General features: G+C 35.3%; 1 protein-coding gene across 9 annotated transcripts in view; it reads right to left on the bottom strand.

Annotated features, from left to right (window-relative positions):
- LOC137634167 (uncharacterized) overlaps nt 1–25187 on the bottom strand; it is a 327902-nt gene that overhangs the window by 22284 nt on the left and 280431 nt on the right. Inside the window, exons 1-2 of one of the 9 annotated variants that reach the window (XR_011042466.1) lie at nt 24750–25005; nt 2041–2349 (exon numbers count right to left, since the gene is read on the bottom strand). The exons of 3 other annotated variants lie outside the window; for them this stretch is intronic. The gene's annotated coding sequence lies outside the window, so the exon portion shown is untranslated. Of the gene's footprint in view, nt 1–2040; nt 2350–10244; nt 10301–15504; nt 15608–24749; nt 25006–25187 lie in introns of those variants that run through there. 5 more of the 9 variants (XR_011042469.1, XR_011042464.1, XR_011042465.1 and 2 more) reach the window with 5 other exon arrangements.

Here is a 25187-nt window from a genome sequence, read left to right as displayed (position 1 = left end):
AGCAAGTAGTGTGCCAACATCAGTCAACTGAATCCTATAGATTAATTAACCTTATTACTAACATATTCTCAACATACCCATAAATAGCAACAGTTTCCTACAGTCAAAACCACTCTACATTTAAAAATCATATATAAGGAAAATAAATAAAAACATAATTGACAGGGAAGTACCACAAAGAAAATGGCAAGCATGATTAAGAATTTTTTCATGAAACATTTGACCTATAATTGTACTAAACCTTAGTGATCTAGAAATCATTAAGTGAAAACTTATCACAAGAAATGGTCTATATTCCTCAAGACATTAACATTTCTTTGCACAGACCTCTCGGATTGCATGGATATTCAAGACAAGAAATCAATGATATTAAAGAGTGTGGAATGAATGTTCAAGAAGAGGGGGTCAACTACACAGTTGGTCTTTACTTCGGATGTTGTAATGACAGCACAACGTTCCAATTTTCTTAAATGTCATTTATTTTGCCCATTAACTTTGTAACATATCCCCAACATCCAGTTCTACATCACTAGCACAAGAAGTTCAATTAATGTGCGTTCAGCGAATCTACAAAATATGCTTTTTGTATCAACAACAGGGGACACTGAACGGCAGGCGATTTTTTTTTTTTTTTTTTTTTTTTTGGTAAGAAAATGACCACACCTGGTCAAGCCACGACCTTATGACGTCAATATCAAACCTGTAACATGAAAAAACTGGACGACAGTTTTCATAGAGTCCAAAAACCATTAAAAAATCATCAACTAGTTTAGGCTAGTTTCATTTTACAAGAAAAAATAAAAACTCCCCTTATTAAGATCTGGCAAATAGAGAATTTTTTTTTTTTTTTTTTTTTTTTTTGGTGAAGGAATAAATTAGAAACCGGCAAAAAGCCGACATTTTACATTACAATAAAATTTGGAAAATTACCTTTGAGTGCTGTAACATTATTACAGCCAACCCAAAATATGCACTTAAAGAATTAAATAAACAGAGGAGCAGGATTGATAAAATATGCTCACCCCGAGAGAACTACATCAGCCCCACCCCGAGTAAGGACTACTCGTGTACTAATTGAATTACACTGGCTGTTTTCCAAAGCTAGAAGAGAGTTTGAAGATGTGTAATGACATCAATTTATCAGAAACCGGACGTCCAGAATTGTTTTACATCGTGCAGCCAAGAAATGAGGTCGACACGAGAATAGATATAGACTGTTTCACGTTATTGGAGCCAAGATGCGTCTACTTGCTTGGTTATATATTGCCTGGCCCTTGCGGCCAGGCACAGGCTCTTGCAACACTGCAGACCATAGTACTGTGCCTACTGTAGGTTCTAGAGCTTTCAAATGTGCACCCAAAACTAATAAGCTCCCACTAGATATCAGAGGGATTGATGATATTAAGGCTTAAAATTAGTTAAGACTTTCTAAATGCTTCAATAATATGGATTTCACAATTAACTTTAAATACGCTATTAAACTAAATAACCAACTTAGAATGTGAACAACAAACAAATCTTGTAGGTACTGTAAGGCACTGGGTTTGTGTGTGAAAGTACCACGAAAAGTTCTTCAGTAAAAGTAATGTCAAAAACCAAGATATGAAACTGAACATTTAAGCTTCTCAATTTCACTTAATAAGGATGTCATTCGAAACTCAATTAGGCTTCAAATCTATGTAGCTTAACGCATACAAACATTATCGTGTCAATTTTTACCCCAAAATTTCCAGCCTACAAAAAAACTACAATCCTTCTTATAATTCTGCCAAAAATAACATGTCAATACGTACACCATACAACATTCCAGGCTCGTACTCATAGAAAAAAAAAAAAAAAACCTAATTTTACGACCGCCATTTTTTTCCCCCAGATAATCAGGGGCGAGGTGTATGTCAGAGTTCAAAGTTTCGGTTTTGTTTACTATGAAACGTTACGTCAGAGTTCACGGTCAAACAAAGCCTGGAAAGATATTCTTACAGTAAGTCATAAACCAATCCAGGAAGAAGAATCACGAACTTGGGAAAGCACAGTACTTACCGGGAATACTTGTAGGTTACTTTAGCGAGCACAGCTGCTGTTGATGATCGTGGATGGCCAGATTGACCATACTCTGACTCCAGACCAGCTTCATCATTGTTGTTTTCTACGACAGAGATTTTCGACGTGACTTCTACTACAATTTTGTTTTTCAACACTTTTCAAAGCAGCACTTGCGGTAGTCTTTCTTTGTTCCTTTTAATGCTCACTTGCAACAATTTCTTTCTAATTGTCAAAATCGGGAAACTTTTTCAAGAGTCCAAAAAAGAAAAGTTTGCAGTTTTAACCAGTTGATATTTCTTGTTTTTCCTATATACAAACAAAGGATAATGAAGCCTAATTAATGAAAGGAAGTCAAATGAAAGGGCCACTACAGTAATAATATTTGGTCACAGCCATTAGCCTCAGCGTGGCAAACAAGATGTATTTAGTCACTACCATAGCTGATACGAATTTATTAGAAATCTATGACGAAGAGGCCGAGAGCAGAGGGTACTAGTTAAGGACGCTTTTCTGTCCACGTGGGCTGTCCGATTGACTGAGAGAAACGAGGTGGTGGGGCCCCTCTTAACACCCTCAAGTGCCTGGCCTTCTACACATTATCATGATGCCACTACCGCCATCCAAATCTAACCTACCCAACCCTCCCTCTTTCGTTGAAAGTTAGAACCCGTTTCTAGATTCCGGGAGAGGCAAGAAATTGCTTCCAATCTCACCATTCCATGCATTATACAATTAATATTTTCTTTGAAGGTTGGATATCTCGTAGTTCATTCTATGAATGAGCATTACTTGTTAGCGAGCATTATGATGTTTCAATGATTGAAGCGTGTTGAGGATTGTAACTAAAGAAAATTTGAACACATTTTGAGCACTTTCATTTAATTTTTTCTAAACCAAGTCTTTCTTCTTTGAAAGCTTTTGTAAAGTCTTTTAAAAATGTTACAATCAACATTGCCAATGTATTAATAAATATTTATGAGGTAGATTAGTTACCCTTAGTAACATCACATTACAAAAAGTTTCACAGTCAATGAATTCCAGGCAATGAAGATCCATTTATTCAGAAATATAGTTAAGAGGGAAATACAAAAAAAAAAAATAAATCAACTGCCGACACCAAACCAAGTGATGTAATTATAATGCAGCAAATACTTGGATGAAGATGTCAGAATGAAATAAAAACTCCGAACGAAATGTTTGGCTGCACAAGAGACGCTTAGGCGTGATGCTAGTTTCCACAAGGCAAAAGACAACTTTTCCTCATACTTATTTTGAACCAACATGACTCGGGTGTTAGTTAAAGATCGCTTGTTAAAAGGTCAGCAGCCTTGTGTTGTCTTCCATCGAACAACAATAAAACCACCCAAACAAAGAGAGAGAGAGAGAGAGAGAGAGAGAGGAGAGAGAGAGAGAGAGAGAGAGAGAGAGAGAGAGAATCTATAGCAATATATTACAGGATTAAAAGCTTCTTTCACTTAAGTAAAAGAATAATGATAGGGATGTGAATGAATGTCATCATCTTCAAAACAGGGAGAGAGAGAGAGAGAGAGAGAGAGAGAGAGAGAGAGAGAGAGAGAGAGAGAGAGAGAGAGAGAGAGAGAGAGAGAGAGCGCGTGTGGAAATAACAACAGCTTCAAAGTGGTCAGCTTTGACCTATTAATCTCTTACTCAGTTTCCCACTGACCCCTAATCAAACACTTGACATACTCTATAACCAGCAGAAGATTTGCCAGATTTAGAATTAAAGAGGATTTGCTCCTTAAGAGTAGTCTGACCGGAGAGGTATAGGGGGAGAACAGGCAATTGTTATCAATTATCACTAGCCGAGATACAATACTAGTTGAAAAGGCAAGATCCTACAAGCTCAAGGGCTCCAACGAAGCAGCCCAGTGTGAAAGGAATTAAGAAAAATAAAAAAACTTGCAAGAGAAATAAAAAAAAAGCATAAGATCAGTAACAACGTTAAATACAAGTTATACATGATCTAATAATGAGACTTTTCAACCAGTTCAACAGAAAAACATTTGCAATACAGAAGGAAATCACTTACAGAATTAAGACCAACTTTGATCCAAAAGAGTCATTGAACAAAGCCTAGAGGATATAAAAGGGATAACACCAGTCTGGTAACTATGAAGAGAAGCACACCCTAGTAGAGACAATCCTGTGTAAACTGCAATACTGATAGAAGTAAAACAATACTTGCAACTAATTATAATAATAGGTGCCCGGAAAAAAAAAATAATCACAATTAAAGGAAAATCGAATTGGTTTGATAATGAATTACATGAAGAAAAAATGAAAAATGGAGGATAAATGGAAAGAAATAAAAATAATGAAAACTGGCAACATTACAAATCAGCTAAAAATCGCTACAAGTACCTTATTAATTAAAAAGGCCCATTATAAAAAGTGTGCAATGGAAATGACCCACGGAAAATTACTAAGAACCTAACGAAACTATTAGGTCTAAAGACAGAAATAGTATTGCCTGACATAACTAATGATTCCTAATACCTAGCAAATGATGTTGCTGATTATTTTGAAGAATAATAAAATCTGCTCAGTTTTCGCAACATCGGCACAACAGAGCGAAGGAATACATCAGCAACAGGTGTAAATAAGCTAAGGGTATTCAAAGAGTTAAGTCAGAATGATTATATGAGAATAATAAAGTAAAAAAAAAAAAAAACCTACTGCGGAAATGACCCATTTCCAATTGATGATGTAAAAGATGCAGAAAATTTCACCAGACTACAAGAGACCTACCGAAACATGGTAAATATGAGTCTAACACAGGCAGTTTTCCCCTGATTGTGAGAAAGTTGCATGTATCAAGCCTGTCTATAAAGGAAAAGGTGATAGACAATTAAAGTTCATATAGGCCAATATCAAATGTCATTTTTCGAAAATTATTGAAACTGCTGTACCCGAACAAACCTGGAAACATCTGAAACAATATAATGCCATACCCGATGATCAATCTGCATACAGAGAAAATTACTCCACAGAAACAACAGTGCTAGCGATTAAAAATGACAAATTAAAACAAATGGCAAGTGTTGCATCCTTGTGATGCTTGATGATCTAAGTGCAGCATTTGATACTGTAGAACATACATATATGATGGAAGACCTTAAAGATGGTGGGCATCGTAGAACGAGCATATGACTGGTTTGTGAGTTATCTTGAAAACCGCAAAGTTAAAGTAGTAATATCAAATGTTGAAATAGGTCAATCGATCATTGACCTAAAGAAATCTGTCAGAAATCTTGGAGTAATCATGGATGATAGACTGACAATGAATGAACATAAATAATATGGTAAGAAATTGTAACTATCATATTAGAAACAGCATTTATTAGTGAATACTTTAATGAAAAATCTATGGCCATACTCATCAATTACCACATATTTTCAAGAATTGATTACTGTAACTCACTGTTCTATGGCTTACCAAATTATCAGCTGAAGAAAATTCAGAATAAAAAAGTGCCGCTAGATTAATAAAAGGACTACACAATAGGGATAGAATTACCCCTGTACTAATTAAATTACACTGGCTGCCGGTAAAGGCAAGAATCTAATACAAACTACTCTTACTAACGTTTAAGATACTGAACCAAAATATCTAAAAGAATGCCTGAAAAAAACTAGAACTAGAAACAAATGTTACCATAAGACACTGAGTGACAGACTATCTGAACCAAGAAAAAATAGTAAATTTGGTGAAAGGGCTTTCAGCTACTGTGCGCCTAGACATTATAATAAACTGCCAACTGAAATGAAGGACTTCAAGGGAGCAATTAAATTTAAGAAGAAACTAAAGACTACTTTTCACAAGATCATATGATTTGGAAGATGCTACAATCAAAGAATTGTATAAGTTGTAATGAAAATGTTTCGTTAGATGATTGATATGGACCCGCCCGAGAAGTAGTTCACTCGACTTCAGTGGAGGGTTGGATTTAAACCCAAACCAAGCAAACAAGTAAACTAGCCGATTCTGAAGATTATTCTACAATCTATTCAAAGCTTTGACAAAACTTCCAAAATACTGTGCAGTATTGAGCCTTATGTTGGAGAAGGCGAGACTGCTGGAATTAACTGCATAACTAGAACTACTTAAACAATGGTTTTAGTCTGAGAAGATTTGAATGCAAAGGAGTCAGAATTATGAAAAACCTTATGTAACGTACACAATGAACTAACAACGACGGTGCCTAAGATTAATACCCAAATCGAGGATAAGAAATTTAATAGCCTGCAAGTTTTTTGTTCAATAAATTTAGGACAATCATCGGCTGAACACCACAGGAACACAATACTGGAAACAGAATGAAAGCTTTATAAAAATCCCTCAGGATATTTTGAAAATAACTATGCCATTTCATTGTGTAATTTTAGAAACAGACCAAAACGGTTTCTCAAAAGTAAATCTGCTATAAAGAATTACACGTGGAACTTTAAATGGTCTGTATATAGTTAAGAGAATTTGTCCATGCAAATACGTGAATGTTGAGGAGCTACAGTCCTTGGCCCACTTTGCAGATAACACAACCCTGTGGAACATCATATATAACACTCCTACACTTACTATGGTGTCCAACAACTTCTCTTTGAAACCTATTACTTTATTATGTTAAGAAAACGCCCATCTAATACAAGGGCCTCATGATTAACACGATCAAAGGCAGCTCTAAAATCAAGGCCAATCATACGAACATCCTGACCACAATCAAGGGATTTCTGTACAACATTGTAAAGAAAAGGCCTCTGCAAACTATGGAAAGAGGATTAACCTTCAGCATACATAATTAAAACATTTTGCCAAAAGACTTTCATACTAATTTTTTAAATAAGAGTTATTGATATTGGGGGTTAATCAGCAAAGAGAGGTAACACGAACACATTTACTTAAGTGGAATAATATTACCAATACTCCATTATGTGCAAAAGAATGCGTTCTTGTTACTTTAAAAAAAAAAAACCTTAGGAGATAAGAAATCAGAAAAATTATATTTGGGTGTACACCCACATCAACAGTGATCCAGAAAAGAGCTAATTTCACAACAGCGAATTGTTAATGTTTTTAGGTTTAGCTTCAGGAAAACATGAGTAATAAGTAAAATTTGAGTTCTCCATTACTGTGCTTACTGTCAAATACATCAGCCAAAAGGGCTGTCTATTCTTCTGGCAGTCTTTGATAGCCATCTATTTAATTAAGGAAAGGAAGAACTGTTAAGACTACCTTAAAGAGTGCATACTGAAGGGTGTTGCTCACCATTTATGTTCCTGGGTTGCACCAGAAAGGGTTTATGGTCAAATTATGTTAATTTTTCAATGGCAGCTTATTTGAGCAATGACTCTCAGCCGAGTAAAGTTAATCCAAGTCGATTTCTGACCTATCACTTTCCAAAGATAAGCCTCCTGTTTCTCCAAATAAAAAATCTAGAACAATCACTGAACCAGGGTTTGTCCTCCAATCGGTACTCGAACCAGATTTTCATTCAAAGAAGTGGGTTAGACCCCTTTTTGTGACAAATTAAAATACAAAATATCACTCAAAATGCCATTTCAATCTATTTGTTTTATATACTGTATATCTCAATTTATATACTGTATATCTTAAAAGAATATGACAATACGAACAAACTGGTCATTCAATATTACTAGGGAAAACAAGACACGATCAAACTTCACAACTGGATGACCAAACTTTCATCCAAACTTTTTTTTTTATGGTTATAAGATTAAGGAAATCAGTGTAAACTAAGCAATTACTATTCATCCCAGTAGCCCAGGCAGATGTACTCAGCAACCCCGTATACTCCTTGATGACAGTTGTTACAAAGACCAGTCAAGCTTAAATTAAATTTTAAGATTCAATAAAATAGTTACGAAGATTTCGAGTAACGAAGTTACAAGTTAGTCTTGTAATTTCTTTTTGAAATTTTCAAGTTATTAAATCTCTTTCTCTCTCTCTCTCCAGAGAGAGAGAGAGAGAGAGAGAGAGAGAGAGAGAGAGAGAGAGAGGAGAGAGAGAGAGAGAGAGAGAGAGAGAGAGAGCCTTGAAGAAAACAGTTTCCGGTTCAACATGGCTATATTCGGATGCTGTCGACTAATACAACTTTAAAAACAATCCAACTTGAAAGAAAAAAAATCTGGATTGAAATACGCCCTGAGTAACTAACCGACCTTGTTGCTGCCCAAGTTGACTGTTACAAAAAGGAAGTCTCGATATCACAAGTTTCATACGGCAACGTCTCGTGTAAATATATATATATATATATATATATATATATATATATATATATATATATATGTATATATATATATATATATATATATATATATATATATATATATATATATATATATATATATATATATATATATCACGACTATGTAATTTAAATATTAATAACTTTGGTTATTTGAAAATTATGACAGGCCTGCCATCCTTCAAGTGCTGTTAAAAAAGGCTTTCCCCTATGAACTAATAATTCACTCAAAGTCGAAATGCGTCCCCCAATAAAATTTTAATGACAATAAGAAATACGGAATCTCGTAAACAGGCTAGAAAATGTATTTCCTCTTTTCACTATTATTTGTAACATATTTGGTGGTCATCATTCATGAACAGTACATTGCAAGTCGGAGGAATGCCGAACAACAAAGGTCAAGGCTGCCACGAACTGCAACCCTTGTTCTCAGGTAGTTCCGGGAAAAAGGAATGGCTTGGGTCGTAAGACTAAACGGAAAGGGGGAACTTCACAAATATTTTATATCATTCAGCTACATTCGAATGTAAGTTTGAACTACTGTTCCTTATTCGCAATGATATGATGTATAAGCGTGACTAGACAAGACTACGCGAATCTACATATCGCGAAACTGAAAACTTTTATTGGAAGCTAAGGGAATAATTCTTTCTAGATGTTGATTGTTACCTTCCAGTGGTGGTCATCTGTCTTCATTTTTTTGCCATCACTCTCTATTACAGTTCAGGAGAAATGGCAATGCTTTCTTAGTAAGGAGGAAGTTGCAATTTAGATAGGAGATAATGGCATTGAATTACTGTCTTCCACGGAATGGGGGAATTGCAGCAATTCTTGGAAGCCCTAAATGTCATTACAATATTTTTTGGAGCTATTAGTATCGTTATAATTTATTATAAATCTTTGAAACCCCATTAGTGTTTCGAGAAGAGACACCCCATAGGTATGGGATAAAATTTACTAAGAGTTTAATATTGAAATGTTGCCTATCTAAATAAAAAAAAAATGGTTGCGCAATTAAAAAAAAAAAACTTTTTGGTAGGAAATGTAACTTTGGAGAAATGCAAATTTTATAAATAGATTTCCCCGGAACATGGAGAAAAAAATCTTGCTATAATAGTTAGCCCTATAATTGACGGTTTCTTTGATCTTCTTAGGCAGATTAGTCCATTTAGGGGTAACCAACCTATACGATGACGGATTATTATAGCGAAAAGGTAAAAATAAAAGTCAGTATATACTAAGATAACTGGCTTCAAACTACATCACAATACGAGAGAAGTTAATTTAGCACAACCATGAAATGGAATGGTAAAAAACGCAATGCCCTTTTTATCTGGAAATGTGACTTGTGTATTTTGCTACTTGGAATAAATGCCTACAAAAAACGAAATAGGTATTATCATGAAAAAGAGCATTATTGGAAAACTGAATACTTCATTAAGGTAACATAAAATAAAAGATCGCATGTTTTTCTAGGAGTACCATTTTAGTTTCAAACATTTATGGAAAAAATGCTAATATGCATTGGTCTGATACACCAAATATAAGTTAAAATAAGTAGGAAAAAACATTCAATGCAAAGTAATGAAGAGTGAGAATTTCCCATTTGTTTCTTATTATATGATGAGACCAAGACATCAAGCAGTTATATCTAAAAGTTGACATGGCCGTATTATTTTCCAAAGCACTTAAAAGCTCAAAACGGCGCCAGGAAACTACCTGGCTTGGCACACAATATGCAAAACAAATCGCACTTTGGCAAAGCAAGTTCCAATAACGGGAGAAAATACGACAGGAAGTAAAGCCAAGGAGGCAAAAAGTACACCAGACTCTCGATTCCAAACATAGAATTTGGCGTTCAAATATAGTCATCCAGGATACAATTAATAAGATCAGTTGCACTTAAATGTATCATACCTTTCACGCACTTCACTTGAACAATTCTAAGTAACGGACGCTTCTTCACCTTTTCACGTACTTCCACAAGCTAACTCTAAACAGAGACTGATTCAAGGGCTCTTTATAGAGTTTGACCTGCCGCTAAGTCATGAAGCGGGGAACCCCGGAAAAGACGCAGCGCCGGACTTTCCCCGTTTGCACATACTGTACATCCGGTCAACTCACAGAGGGAGAAAAAAACAAATGCATAGTTCCCTGAACAACCAGGATATTTTTGGTAAAGCTGCTCACTTACTGGTATCTTTACAAATAAAAGCTTTCATTAAATCTATAGTTCCAGGTAAAAGAAATCTTGAAAGATGGAGAAATTATTTGTGATATCCAGATGCCTGTTCATTTGTCGGACAATGAACATTCTAACACTAATTTGTAAGACTAGTAATTTATTTGGTAGGACTTCTCTGCCATATCTTTTACAAAAACGAGATAGATCTCTTTCACATCCCTGATGGGAATAGAATTCTAAAGCAGGATATAGATGGCAGTGTTCTGAAATTTTCAATATGTACTAACAAGCACATTAATATATTGCAAGTTCGGAAATGAAAATCTCGCAATGGTAGAGGAAGAACTGAAAATTATAGTCTTGAATCATTGTTGGAATAAACCAAGCTATTTCTCCTGTAATAGACAAACATATGCCAGTATATTCAAGCTGTTCAATGTCAATCCCAACCCAACCCAGCAACCCCCCTCCCCCCCAAAAAAAATCTACATATTCTACAGAAATATGAATAATCGCATTTCGTGGAACACACACCTTCCAGGTAGTATTACCGTATATGAAATTCTAAGAAATTAAATGGCATCCAAATGAAATACTGAAAAGATATATATCCAGAATCCAGATTTCATATTCATAGTGAATTATAAGTGCTTGAACAACGTACAAGATCCGCTACCCATGATGTCCTGGTCATGTAAATGGAAGCAATTTAATCCAAGATGTGTGTTTAGAAAACTTTTTACAAATTTGTCAAAGTCGCCAATCATGAAGCATGTAATAATGAAAACAACGGAATATTATCCAGTCAAATCATCGTATGCTCTATTATTATTATTTGCTTAAGTTACAACCCTAGTTGGAAAAGCAAGAGTGCTATAAGTCCAGGGGGCCCAACTGGGAAAATAACCCAGTGAGGCGAGGAAAGGGAAAAAAAAAAAAAAAAAAAAAAGGTAAAATTAAATATTTTAAGAACAGTAACATTAAAATAAATATTTCCTATATAAACTATAAAAAAAATTAATAAAACAAGAGGAAGAAAAACGAGATAAAACAAGAGTGCCCGAGTGTACCCTCAAACAAGAGATCTCTAACCCAAGCAGGATGCCTGAAAACTTTAAATCATTCATTCATTCATTCTCTAACCCAAGACAGTGGAAGACTATGGTACAGAGGTTATGGCACTACTCAAGACTACAGAACAAAGGTTTGATTTTAGAGTGTCCTTATCATAAAAGAGCTGCTTGCCATAGCTACAGTCTCTCCTCTACCCCTACCAAGAAGTAGCCACTGAATAATTACAGTGCAGTAGTTAACTCCTTGGGTGAAGAAGAATCGTTTGGTAATCTCAGTGTTGCCAGGTGTATGTGTAGGCAAAGGTAAAGTGAACCGTAACCAGGGAGAAGGATCCAATGCAAGTACTCTCAGGCCAGCCAAAGCAACAATAATAAAATTGTCACATGAAAAAAAATTAATAAAGTACACATACATGCAAAATATAACCATGCAGCCATTTTGCTTTGCGTGGTCAAAATCAAAACTAAAATCTATGATTAATCGATTCATATGAATTGTTATACTATAAAAGAGTTATGTTACAAGTTTGGCAACTAGGATTTACAATGATTTGTAACTTAAAAATATAAATGTAAAGTATTGGTCCACGTTGTTAGATTAAATGTTTAAGTACTTCCGGAAATGAACCAAACCTGTGTTCTTACGACTGATCCATTGTGAACATAGACTACTTGAAAAACTGCAGGAAACGCTACTTATGAGATTACCGGCCAAACTGTAAACAGCATGTACGGCAAACGCTCTACTGTGCAACAGTATGGCGCGCCTCCTCTATACATTCCATAGGCTTCTGCATCTCATTTCACAAGTCTTCATGTCTATTGCGTTATTTTATGCGTTTAGGACAATTACTCAATTTTGCGAGCGTGCTTCAGTCACAGGTTTCCTTACGATTCTAAATGTCAAATAATAAGGAAATTTCACCCATCATTCCAAGGATCAACAATCTCTCTCTCTCTCTCTCTCTCTCTCTCTCTCTCTCTCTCTCTCTCTCTCTCTCTCTCGGCTTGATAACTGTCAAAACATACAATTTACCGTACACGGTAATACAAAATTACGCTAAAAGACCATTTCTCAAAAAGAAGTAACAGTTGTCACTTCAGAAAGATCAAGGACAACGGAGAACCTCTTCCGCACAATTCATCTATGGGGGACTTTTCAAAGACCGCTTTTTTTTAACACCAAGGAAGTTAAGGTACGTTGAATACAAATATATTCCTCTTAAGATACTATTTCTATTATTATTGCTGCTTTTCTCCGTACTGCCATGACGGAGAATGATAAAAAAAAGCTAAGCATTGCGATACCAGTGTATGAGATTGCCAAGTTAGGGACGAAAGGTTTCCAAAATGATAAAAGCGCAGACTTTAAAATTTCTCATTTATGTCCATCCTTGCTAGTTTTATGAATGAGAGAGAGAGAGAGAGAGAGAGAGAGAGAGAGAGAGAGAGAGAGAGAGAGAGAGAGAGAGAGAGAGAGAGAGAGAGAATGGTTGCGAGTTTGATAAGAAAAAAAAAACATTCAAGTTTCACCGCACATATTGCTTGGCCTCCATATAAAGTTCTGGACTGAATATGTAAACAAGAGCAATTTTCGTGAACGTAATAAAATTTGCATTCAGACGGAAAAAATCCGTATAAATTAAAGATTTTTCGAGCTGTTAGCAACTATGTTTAATTCAGGAAAAATTACTTTCTGAACAATAAAGCTTATTTTTTGCCTTTATAAACAAAATTACCAACTTTAAAATCAACTTCCTACTTCCATCCACAGTTCTGCATAAAAAGCAAGAGCATTAATGTTTTAAGCACCTTTTAAGAAAAAACATTTAATAAAAATGACTACAATTTGGCCAAATCCACATTAAAAGTTCAAGGTATGTGACTGGTACACCTAGAAACCCATCAGTCTCCTTTAATTGGATTCCGATACCTTCCAAGATACCAATGAATAAGTGAGTGTATGCGTGTGTGTTGGGGGAGGGTTTGATCAACATTTTAAAGATTTACAATGTCACCCAAAACGATCTCCAAATTACCTTTTCTCCATTGACAATAACAATCAAGATTGACTTATTTTTTTTACTGCACCCCAACACAAGACCCCATAAAAAGTTATCAAGTAAGGGATTCATGACTGGTGTTATCGAAGGAATCGCAAGACCCGTAGATCATTAAGTGCCTAGAATTCCGATGAAATCGCCACCATTCGCCTGTCAAGTCAGGTGTGGGTGATAGAAGTCAACCTTCCTGTCAGCTACTCATCTAAGAGGAAAAACTTGTCCCCAATTCCTAGCACAAATCCACTTTCAAATTTTCTCGGCCTTCCATTTTCTTTCGGCTGAAGCAAGCTTTTTTTTTTTTTTTTTTGGCTGAAATGTTTGTTACTTCAAATTAATAAGTAATACAAGTTAGCAACACCTACATTTAAATAACTTTATGCATGCGTTTTAGTTTGACCTAAGTAAATTATACCATATTCCTATACAGTACGTCATTCTAGAGGGTTCATTAAATCAAGTACAGCTAATCGAGGATAAAGTTCCAATTAAAAGTTCTTAATAGCACAGAACGTGAATAAAAACAAGCTAGAGAGAACGTGCAGCTGCAATAGCTTTACCCTAGAAGACGAAATTACCTCTATCGTTGGTCACAAAAAGAGCAACTTTTTATACAAAAGTAATCAGTAAATTTTCTAACGTTAAAAGGCAAAGAACATTTTATAACAGCAACACTAAATAACATTAAATGGAAGATTCATAGTTATCCTTATTCTAGAAATATCCTATGCACTTGACACTTCGAAAAGAAAAAAAAAACCGTTAGAATGTATTTTCAGGGAATCTAACGGCACACTGGTCGATTGCTCATGACAGGTAGCCAAGCCAGACCAATTAGCAATGGACACTAACGAAGACTCAATGATAATACAGAGATCTCTTCCTTAAAAATCGTCGTAGACTAACGACAATTTTGAATGTTAAGTTTGCAAATATAATTGCTTGTGCTTCTCTTCCAACAAAAATTAAATTTGGAATACAATTTAATGTTTTATATATATATATATATATATATATATATATATATATATATATATATATATATATATATATATATATATATATATATATATATATATATATTAGTAAATATTGTTAGCATCTCGATATTACAAGAAACAAAGTGGTTATTCTTCTCGCATATTCTTTCATAGAAAATTTCTAATCCAAGTTCAAGAATGTTGGCGGTCGTGAACTGGTTGGTAGTGTGATGCACGATCCATTTTAACTACCCCTTTTCCTTGGTAATTGATAACTAAACCTGGTCCAAAGTACTTCAAATTGCCACCCCACCCACAAAAAAATTCCGCCTCATAAAAAACCATTAAGCTTCTTCACATTAGCTCTGGTCTGTACCCACTTCATTGTCAGAAGTGTACCCAAGTTGTTAAACTTATTTTCCACTATATATTGTTACAATTCAGAGACAGATGTGTCAACACTAATTGCGAGAGACTCCTCCACCAACACCTTCATCAGTTTATCTACTTATTAATGATTTATTGAAATATTCAGTTAAATTGATTAGGATATTCGTATGAGAAAAACCCATAAAATATCTGGATTATCAAATAGGGAGGTAGAAGTTTGTAGAATTAACATGGAACCTCTCTCTACCCTTTCAGACAAATCTTATTCGTGTTTAAATATAAAATCACAAAGACTAATGTAAAAAAAAAAATCCTACGTTTCTTTAAACCCTGTATAAAATGCAAACATGGGTCAAAACACTAATCTCAATTTCTATAACTGCAAAAAAAAATAGAAAATAAATAAATAAATTAAATAGTCCCTGTCATGTCCTTTAATCTTATAAACAAGAAGATCACAATGTTGTACAGTGAGTAACAGCCGCAAACCTAGAGAACCTAATTCACTAACACTGCAAGGACGTTCTGTCTGAGAACGTCAACACCGATCAGATGCCTTGAGGGATACTGACCACGAATCCGTTCGGACAGCGTCGACAAGAGCTTACTTTGCTTTGTCTTTCCCCCCAGTGTTGACCTCAGAAGCCAGTCGCTTGCCCTCTCCCCAACCCCTAACCACCTTCATCAAGCATGCCATGTATATCCTGTTAAGCCCTCTAGCCAATGGCCTTCCCAAACTAGCCCCTGTCTAGGTTTTACGAACGAGACCACCCGACAAGACCCACCCTCCTTTGGGGGTCAAGGTGGTTTGTCATTCAATATCAAGGCAAAGCATTAATAGAATTCCTATGTTTGATATCTTGTTGAAAGGGTTAACTATACGTCTGGCTTATACGACGATGCCGTGTTACAATTTGCGATCTGATAGCTGATGGAATATTTCTTTGTTCCGAATAATTTCAAGTTGTTTCTTTTTTTTTTCTTTTTTTTTTTTTCATACCTTACAAAGCCATCAGCTTGCAACGCACTTACATTCACCCGCGGACAATTACAGATAAGGTCATCAGATCACAACTTGGAAGAGAAAGGGGAGGAGAGTTCAAAAGAATTTCTAGGAAAAAGCTTTCATACCAGTTTTCTGAGAGAGAGAGAGAGAGAGAGAGAGAGAGAGAGAGAGAGAGAGAGAGAGAGAGAGAGAGAGAGAGAGAGAGAGAGAGAGAGAGAGCCATGACCAAAGCATGAAACATTAAATATTCTACATACACGCCGCTCCCGGTACTTAAATTTACAAACCGTTCATCGGTCAACTTTTATATGATTGAAGATTTACTACAGGAACGGTGAAGATGTAGAAATATAATATACAATTATCCAAAAAGAAGTGTTAGGTAGGTCCGAAACAACCATTTTCCATATAACTTATTCAAATTTAAAGAAATTAAATTCAAATCTGATATGAACTACCAATGACATAACATGAAAATTTGAACCTTTCTTTGTGTGGCCAATTTTCTAAGTTTTCAATTGAAAGCCCAACATTCATCTGACATTTTTTCGCCATAATCTTCATTACTTGTGTTTTTAACATTCACTTCATAACGATTGTTTTACTCTCATCCGGTTGTTTTCAAACGAAAGTATTTAGTATTGGACATTCCTTTATGAAAGCTACAATAGTGAATCATTCCAGTATTTTCCAGTTCATGTCAGCGCATATCACAACCTTGAATAAACTGGGGAAACTAAATAATATTTTTAGAAAATAATGTTTTACGCAATACTAGTTATGAAACTTAAAAGAACTACGACTTGAAATGTTATGGTCAAAACCTTTAAAGCATATTCCCTCAAAATTAAAATTTAGTCAACCGTACGGTGTCAAATTCCAAATAATTACTGGCCACTTCTTAATTTTTGAAAACCTGAAAAATCCAATATTGTGAATAATTCTAGCGACAGTCCAGACCTGCTAAGTACAACATATAACCGGTGAAATATTACAATTCAATCGGTGGGGAATAAAACCTTAGAGATTAGAAATCTTATTAACGAAATGGAATTAGATTTATGCTTATTAACGGAAACTTGGTTGCAGGGAAATATTAGTGATAACTCAAAGATTCAGGAGATGACGCCGTGTACTCATGATTTCTATCACGTACCAAGAAAGGACAAAACTGGAGGAGGAGTGGGTGTCTTTGTGTCGAAAACTTTCTCTAGGGTTTCTATCATGAATGAAATGGTATTTGAAACGTTTGAATATATCTGTTTAAAACTGACAAGAAACAATAAGGTATTGAATATAATATCATTATATAGACCACCAGCGAGTAATATGACTAAATTCATTGAAGAATTTAGTATTCTTGTGGGTGTGGTGGACGATATTAAAAATACATTAATTGGTGGAGACTTCAACTGTTGGGTAGATGATGAAAATGATAAGGCTAAAGAACTCAAGGAAGTATTTGAGATGTTTAATTTAATAAACAGTGTTTTGGTATCAACGTCAGTAGGTGGTCATACACTCGACTTGGTCATATGTGGAAAAGACTCAGACCTAATAAAAAACCTTGAAGTGGAACCAGACTTTGAGATCTCAAAAACACAAACTCATCACCTTTAATGTTAATATAAATTGCACCAGAGTATTGAAAAAATGGATCACATATAGGGAACGGGAAAATTTTGATGCCGAGAATTTTATTGAAGCTAGTGTAGCGCAAATGTCTTGTGTGAACACACAATGTGAACATATGGTAGACATAGAATGTGTTGGGTGCTATACCAAGAAATACAACGACAATTTTGGAAAAATGTACGATACCATGTGTCCCATAAAGAACAAACAAATAGTGGTACGCGAAAATGTTAGATGGTATAATAGTGAACTATTAAAGGCAAAAAGACACAGACGTAAGATGGAAGGTAGATGGAAAAGAGCCAAATCCTTACAAGCCAGAAATCTATATAATAAGGCCAGAAATGACTATAACATCCTGTTAGAAAAAACAAAAAGAAAATTCTACAACGGCGAATGTAAAAAAACTAATAACATGAAGGACTTTCATAAAAACCTTGATGATTTAATGGGATTAAAGAAAAAATATGTCTTGCCTGACAATGTTTGTGCAGAGAGTTTTGCTATATTCTTTAGTGAAAAAATTGATAAAATCTATAGAGGCTTCCCCCAAAATCACTTGGAGGGACAGTCAGCTATGCCAGTGAAGGAGGGAAAGAAGTTAATAAAATTTAGGGAGATAAATATGTGCGACTTGTTAAAGGTTATGAGAGAGATGAAGAATACATATTGTGGAAACGACCCTTTCCCAAACAGTTCAATAAGTGAAGCTCCAAACAAACAAGTCGTATATAATATTTACCTGAACATAATTAACCTAAGTATATCGCAATCCTGTTTTCCTAGCTGTGAAAAAAACTGCGTTGATCAAACCAATTTACAAAGGGAAAGGTGATGTAAACGAGCTAAATTCATATAGGCCCATTTCAAATTTATCCTACATGTCAAAGCTTATTGAAAAAGTCATAAGTGAGCAATTGTGGGCGCATATTGACGAGTTAGAGGTATTCCCGGAAAATCAATCGGCCTACAGAGCTAATCATTCTACAGAAACTACTTTGTGCTCAATAATGAATGATATGATAGGTCTTCTTGATGGGGGAAAGTGTGGAATTTTAATTATGTTAGATCTTAGTGCTGCTTTTGACACTGTTGTGCACGATTACTTACTTGACGACTTGAAGTCTATTGGAGTGACTCGGGAAGCACTGAAATTTTTGCGAAGTTACTTAGTGAACAGGAAGACTATTGTAGAAGTTTCTGGAAACCGATCCAATGAGAGAATACTTATGAAGGGTGTACCACAGGGTAGTGTCCTGGGCCCTATCTTGTTTAACATATATACTATCGAGCTATCACACATCTTGAAAAAACAAAAAGTGGGTTTTAAACTATATGCAGATGATACTCAGTTTTACCTCTCAATTTCAACAACACAAGATACAGGGAAGAAAATTGATGAGATAATGACTGAAATAAAAACATGGATGCAGAGGAAAAAGCTCAAATTAAATGATGATAAAACAGAATGTATGTTTTTCGGCACAAGGGTGGCTTTGAAGAATTACCAGTTAATTCAAAGTATAAAAATTGGTGATGCTGATGTTGGGATTGTGCCTGTTGTGAAAAATTTGGGTGTACTGATAGACTGTAATTTGTCAATGAAGGACCAAATTGTGAACACAGTGAAAGTGTGTAACTATCACCTGAGAAACATAGCATTTATTAGAAAATATTTAACAGAGGGCAGTACAAAAATTTTAGTGGTGAGTCATGTAATATCAAGGCTTGATTATTGCAATTCTCTGTACTACAAATTGCCCAATACACTACTAAGGAAGCTTCAAAATGTGCAAAACCGGGCGGCTAGACTGATAAAAGGCATTAAATTTCGGGAGAGAATAACTCCTACACTGATCGATCTACATTGGTTACCTGTTAAGGCTAGGATTGAATTTAAAATTTGCTTGTTGACTCACAAAGCACTTACAGGTGATAAGCCTAAATATCTTCGTGATTGCTTGATCCCCTACCCTGAAGCTACCAGCGCCACTGTAAGAGTTAGACATGCAGATGACCCACATAGACTATTCGAAATTAGTGTGAATCATGCAATAGGAGGAAGAACGTTCAGTTATGCTGCACCGAGACTCTTTAACGACCTTCCACTCGATGTCAAGAATAGCACAAATGTGGCTCCCTTCAAGAAAAACCTGAAGACTTATCTTTTTAGAAAGTGTTATAATAGTGACCTGAAAACTATTAAGCCTGAATACAAATGCTAGCGAAATAACTGATAACGATACAGAGCAAAATATTAACTGGAAAGGAATTATTTTTTCATACACCAAGGCCCGCCTGAACAGACCTTTAGTGTTTGATGGAGGGCGAGAAATAAACCTCTAAAAGTAAAAAGTAAAAGTAAGTAACTGAAAGACAGCCATTTTGGTTCAAGAACTGATAAACGACTGATGACCATGGCAATATACAAAGCATAAACGAACGCAAACAGTTAAATGTTAGTTTGGCGAAAGTAACAACATATGTAACTAACTGAACACTTGCAATGAATGGTGTATGGAATTTGGCTCATCTGTCCCTACACATGAGCAGGAGAGACCATTCAATAAGGTGTTGTTGCCATACTTCACTTGAAATAGAAGGCTAAACCTGGGTGTAGCTGAAGGTCGAAGGGCCACTGTTTGAATGGAAAATACTTTACCTGCACGGGATGAGGTTTTCCAGAAATGTCACTTTTGTCTTATTTTTAGGAAAATCTGTTTTACTCCCAAGTCTAAAGTATTCTTCAGAGTTGGGTTTCTCCCGGCACTTGCCCCAATCCACCATGAACATGTTGGCACCGAAACTCAAAACCATTTTTCAGTCAGTTTTCGTTGTAAAGCACAAACGAGAGATTGGTGTTTGAATGGATCACAACTAACACTTTCACTGCATCACTAACTCGATATTAAAAAAAATACTAGACAATGAAACAACCTAAGATAAATTTGTTGGTCAATAAGATAAGACTGATTCCCGAATATTCATTTGTGAATGTGGTTACCCGAAACAGTGGTAGCTCTATGCAATCCACCTTATCTTTCATTTTTTTTTATGTAACAGCAGAACACATGCAAAAGGAATGCAATTATCAACACTGCCCCAATTTTTTTTATTTATATCTCCATTTCCTTTGCTAAAGTTTATGACTTTAAACTATAATCGTTTAGGGTAATGCGTAACAATGTAACTTTCCCCGACTTTAACAATTTAAGAGGAGCAGGAAAAACGAGCGAATGCCCAAAGACGATATAAAAATTAATATAACTACATTTTTTGCGTCATGATCCACAATCCACGTATCGTAAGCTACCTTTAACCAACAATATCCTATAAAAATCAGATCATCACCAGGAGAAGGTTCGGAGTTAGAGAGGGAGAGGATTTGAGCAAATATAATGTTTAAAGGTAATGGCCAGTCAACGAGAGGGTAATTGTTTACAACACCACGCTCTCCATTTACTCCAAAATAATGCAATCCTGCAGTTCTCATCTTCTTGTACAGTAATTAAATGGTTATTTAAATTCTGGGAAAGCAATAATTAGCAAGATGTGTTGAGGAAGGGGGAAAGCGTTATAAAAAGAAAATAGCTCGGTTTCCTCACCAAACGACTTGGAACTGATATGTCAACAAAGTCAACGAAACAGGATTCGTGATGCCAGCGTACATTTTATATACTGTATATTCAAAATATACTTAATCAAAAATTGAGTGATTACTCAAAAGTGTCACTTTGTAAATTGCATAAATTATGGACACTGAGTAATTAATCCATTTTTAACTAAGCATATTTTGAATATACAGTATATCAAATGTACGCTGGCATCACGGACTTCTGTTTATGTACGCTGGCATCACGAATTCTGTTTGGTTGACTGTGTTGACATGTCAGTTCCGAGTAGTTTAGTGAGGAAACAGTTATTTTCTTTTTATAACCCCTTCCCCCTTCCTCAACACATCTTGCTAATTATTGCTTTCCCAGAATTTAAATAACCACCTAATTACTGTGCAAGAAGATGAAAACTGCAGGATTGCATTATTTTGGAGTAAATGGAGAGCGTGGTGTTGTAAACTATTACCAGCGAGAGTAACGTGCAAGGCTTATCCTCCACTGATAAAAAATTCTTAAGTGTGATTTTACAAAAATAACCACATTTTCAAGGTACCAAGCGATTCTACCGAAAATCTATACCCGAGCAAAAGTTATTTGGCCGTTGGACCAGGGTGTTTTTCAGGATACTTAGTGGAGGATTCCTCTTCTTTCCACCACTTTCCTTTACATCTCTCAAAACAAAAACACCTGAAATTAAACTGGATTAAACACGGGGTGGGGATGGATTAGTTTTGCTTTTAAGACCTTGGGGGCCGCAGTTAAAGGTTGTGTTCTTTATAAGTAACCTACAACGGTTTACTTATCTTCATTCCCTATTCTATTTATCCCTTCCTATATATGGTTATTTGCATATATTTTACATCATTTTGTATTAATGGATAAAGTAAATACTGCTGTATAGAATTGGCATTATACGTTTTATCTTTTAAAACTTATCTTTTGATGGTAAGCAAAAATAGTTTTTTATTTATTCATCTATTTAGGAAATATATATTATATTTCATGTTTGTGAGTAACGTACCAAGATACAAAGTGTAAAGACAAAAAGTATCAACAGACAGCTCGCTCTCTCTCTCTCTCTCTCTCTCTCTCTCTCTCTCTCTCTCTCTCTCTCTCTCTCTCTCTCTCTCTCTCCCCGTTTGCGATAAAGTTGAATTTAGCAAGATTCGGAAAAGAAACTGTTTCAAGGGGTTACGAATCTCTGGTGTCAATGAATTCTAAATTCTACTGGTACTGGTAATGTTATTCCTCTTTGTAAATGTGTTTGTGGTAGCTCAAGTCCCACTGATTACCGCCTAATTTCCATAACTCCCATATCTAAAGTTTTTGAACGTCTTCTAGCAAAACGTCTTAATAGGTTTGCTGAAGGTAATCATCTACTCCCTACTTTGCAATTTGGTTTTCGTAAAGGCCTTGGAGCATGTGATGCCCTTCTTACAATCTCCAATGCTGTACTGAAATCCTTTGATTGTGGTCAGGATGTTCGTATGATTGGCCTTGATTTTAGTGCTGCCTTTGACCGTATTAATCATGAGGCCCTTGTTTTCAAACTGAAACAGTTGGGAGTGGGTGGGTCATCTCTTAGCATTATTGCTGATTTTTTAAGTAATAGATCTCAAAGAGTTGTTGTTGATGGGCACCATAGTGAGTATAGGAATGTGATATCTGGTGTTCCACAGGGTAGTGTTCTTGGCCCATTACTTTTCATACTATATACACATGACATGTGGTTTGGCCTAGAAAACAAGGTTGTTGCATATGCAGATGATGCTACTCTTTGCATCAATTCCATCCCCTGAATGTAGATCTGGGGTTGGTGAATCCCTTAATAGGAGATTTAGCTAAAATTAGTGCATGGTGCAAATCATGGCGTATGAAGTTGAATCCTAACAAAACTCACAGTATGATTGTAAGTAGGCCAGGGACGGTGGCTCCTCAACATCCGGATCTCAGTATTGATAATGTTTCTTTAAATTTGTATGACTTAAAATTTTAGGTGTAATTCTCGACAGCAAATTTACTTTTGAGAAACACATTAGGTCTGTGTCTTCTTCAATTGCACAAAAAATTGGCTTATTGAGAAAGTCTTACAAGATATTCGGTGATCAATCTATTCTGAAGAAGTGTTTTAATTCTTTCATTCTACCTTGTTTTGAGTATTGTTCTCCTATCTGGTGTTCAGCTGCTGATTCTCATCTTAATTTGTTGGACAGAAACTTACGGTCTATTAAATTTCTTATTCCTGATCTAGATATTAATCTTTGGCACCGTCGTTCAATTAATTCAGTATGCATGTTGCATAAGATTTTTCATAACTCTGACCATCCCTTACATTCAGATCTCCCTGGACAATTCTATCCTGTTCGTAATACTAGGCAGGCAGTTAATTCTAATAGCCAGGCCATCTCCATCATGAGGCTCCATACTACACAGATTCTTTTAGTTTTATTCCAGCTGTTACCAAGTTGTGGAATGATCTTCCTAATCGGGTAGTTGAATCTGTATAACTTCAGAAGTTCGAAGTTGGAGCAAATGTTTTTATGTTGACCAGGCTGACATGAGTTTTTATTGTTTATATACGACATATCTATTTTTGACGTTGTTAATAGTTTATAAAGGACATGTCTTTTGACGCTGTTACTGTTTTTAGAATGATATATTTATAATTTATTCTTATCATTTATTTATTTCCTTTCCTCACTGGGCTATTTTTCCCTGTTGGAGCCCTTGGGCTTATAGCATCTTGCTTTTCCAACTAGGGTTGTAGCTTGGCTAGTAATAATAATAATAATAATAACCGGACAAAGGATGGACCAAAAAACCATGGGTGACTACCATTACTTGAACTATACTGTAGTTGGCAATTCTAAAACGATAATAAAAACAAGGACATGACCTGTAACAGTTGTGAAAATATAACTTCGTTATTCTGATATATATATATATATATATATATATATATATATATATATATATATATATATATATATATATATATATATATATACTTACAAGCGGCTTCTTTTATTCTCGTAAACCTCTATAGAATAAGAATGGCCAGTTTACGAATGTATTTAAAATTCTTCCAAGTCCAGAGTGGTCTAAACCATGTTTGAAATCTTAAAGTGAATTTCGTATAAATTAACTATTCGCTTTAATAAACTTTTATCCATTGCAGTTATATGGGGTTGAAAAGCGATTTACACATTTTTATAGTTATTAGCGTTCAAGCTGGCATGACACCAAGATTTAACTTTTGCATACAAACTACCATAACTACCTATGGGTACACCACCATCGGTATACAGCCACAATAAAACACATACTAATAATACCAATAAGTCAATTAGCTCGTGATTTACTCCAGATATACTAAATCTGTTGTGTTGTATATTAACAGTGGTCCACATCACGGATAAAAATGAGGATATCACTAATAATCAATGGTAAATATATACTTCGTTCTATAGCATGCTTACCTGTCTGAAGAGCTTCCTCGAAGGCCAAATACCATAGCAAAAAATGAAAATATACGATTTTCACTTGTGTGACTGAAAGATGCTCTTAAACACGTTACAAATCGGAACATTCAACGTATTAAAATCCAAGACGATTGCTAAAATTGAACTTAAAAACCACCCAAATAACACTGAAAAAAGAGCACCAGTGACGCCAGCTTAACCAATGTACTACTGACCCTGAACCCACAAACTAACTTGACGATCATCTTGGTTTCGCCTGAGACCACCTACAATGGTATCATCCACCTGTGTTGGGGAAACGGTGGGTGGATAACGGGGGGAAATAATGATCAGTGGATAAAAGGGTTACCAAGAATCTTGTATTGCAGATTGTTTTATTTTTGGAAGAATAAATAATCATATAATCGACAGGGAAATTTGAAATTATGTCCAAAT

The sequence above is a fragment of the Palaemon carinicauda genome, chromosome 44 (genome assembly GCF_036898095.1).
Source record: "Palaemon carinicauda isolate YSFRI2023 chromosome 44, ASM3689809v2, whole genome shotgun sequence".
Lineage (NCBI taxonomy): Eukaryota > Metazoa > Arthropoda > Malacostraca > Decapoda > Palaemonidae > Palaemon > Palaemon carinicauda.
The sequence above is the reverse complement of the archived record's forward strand: the minus strand, read 5'-3'. Positions and strand labels throughout refer to the sequence as shown.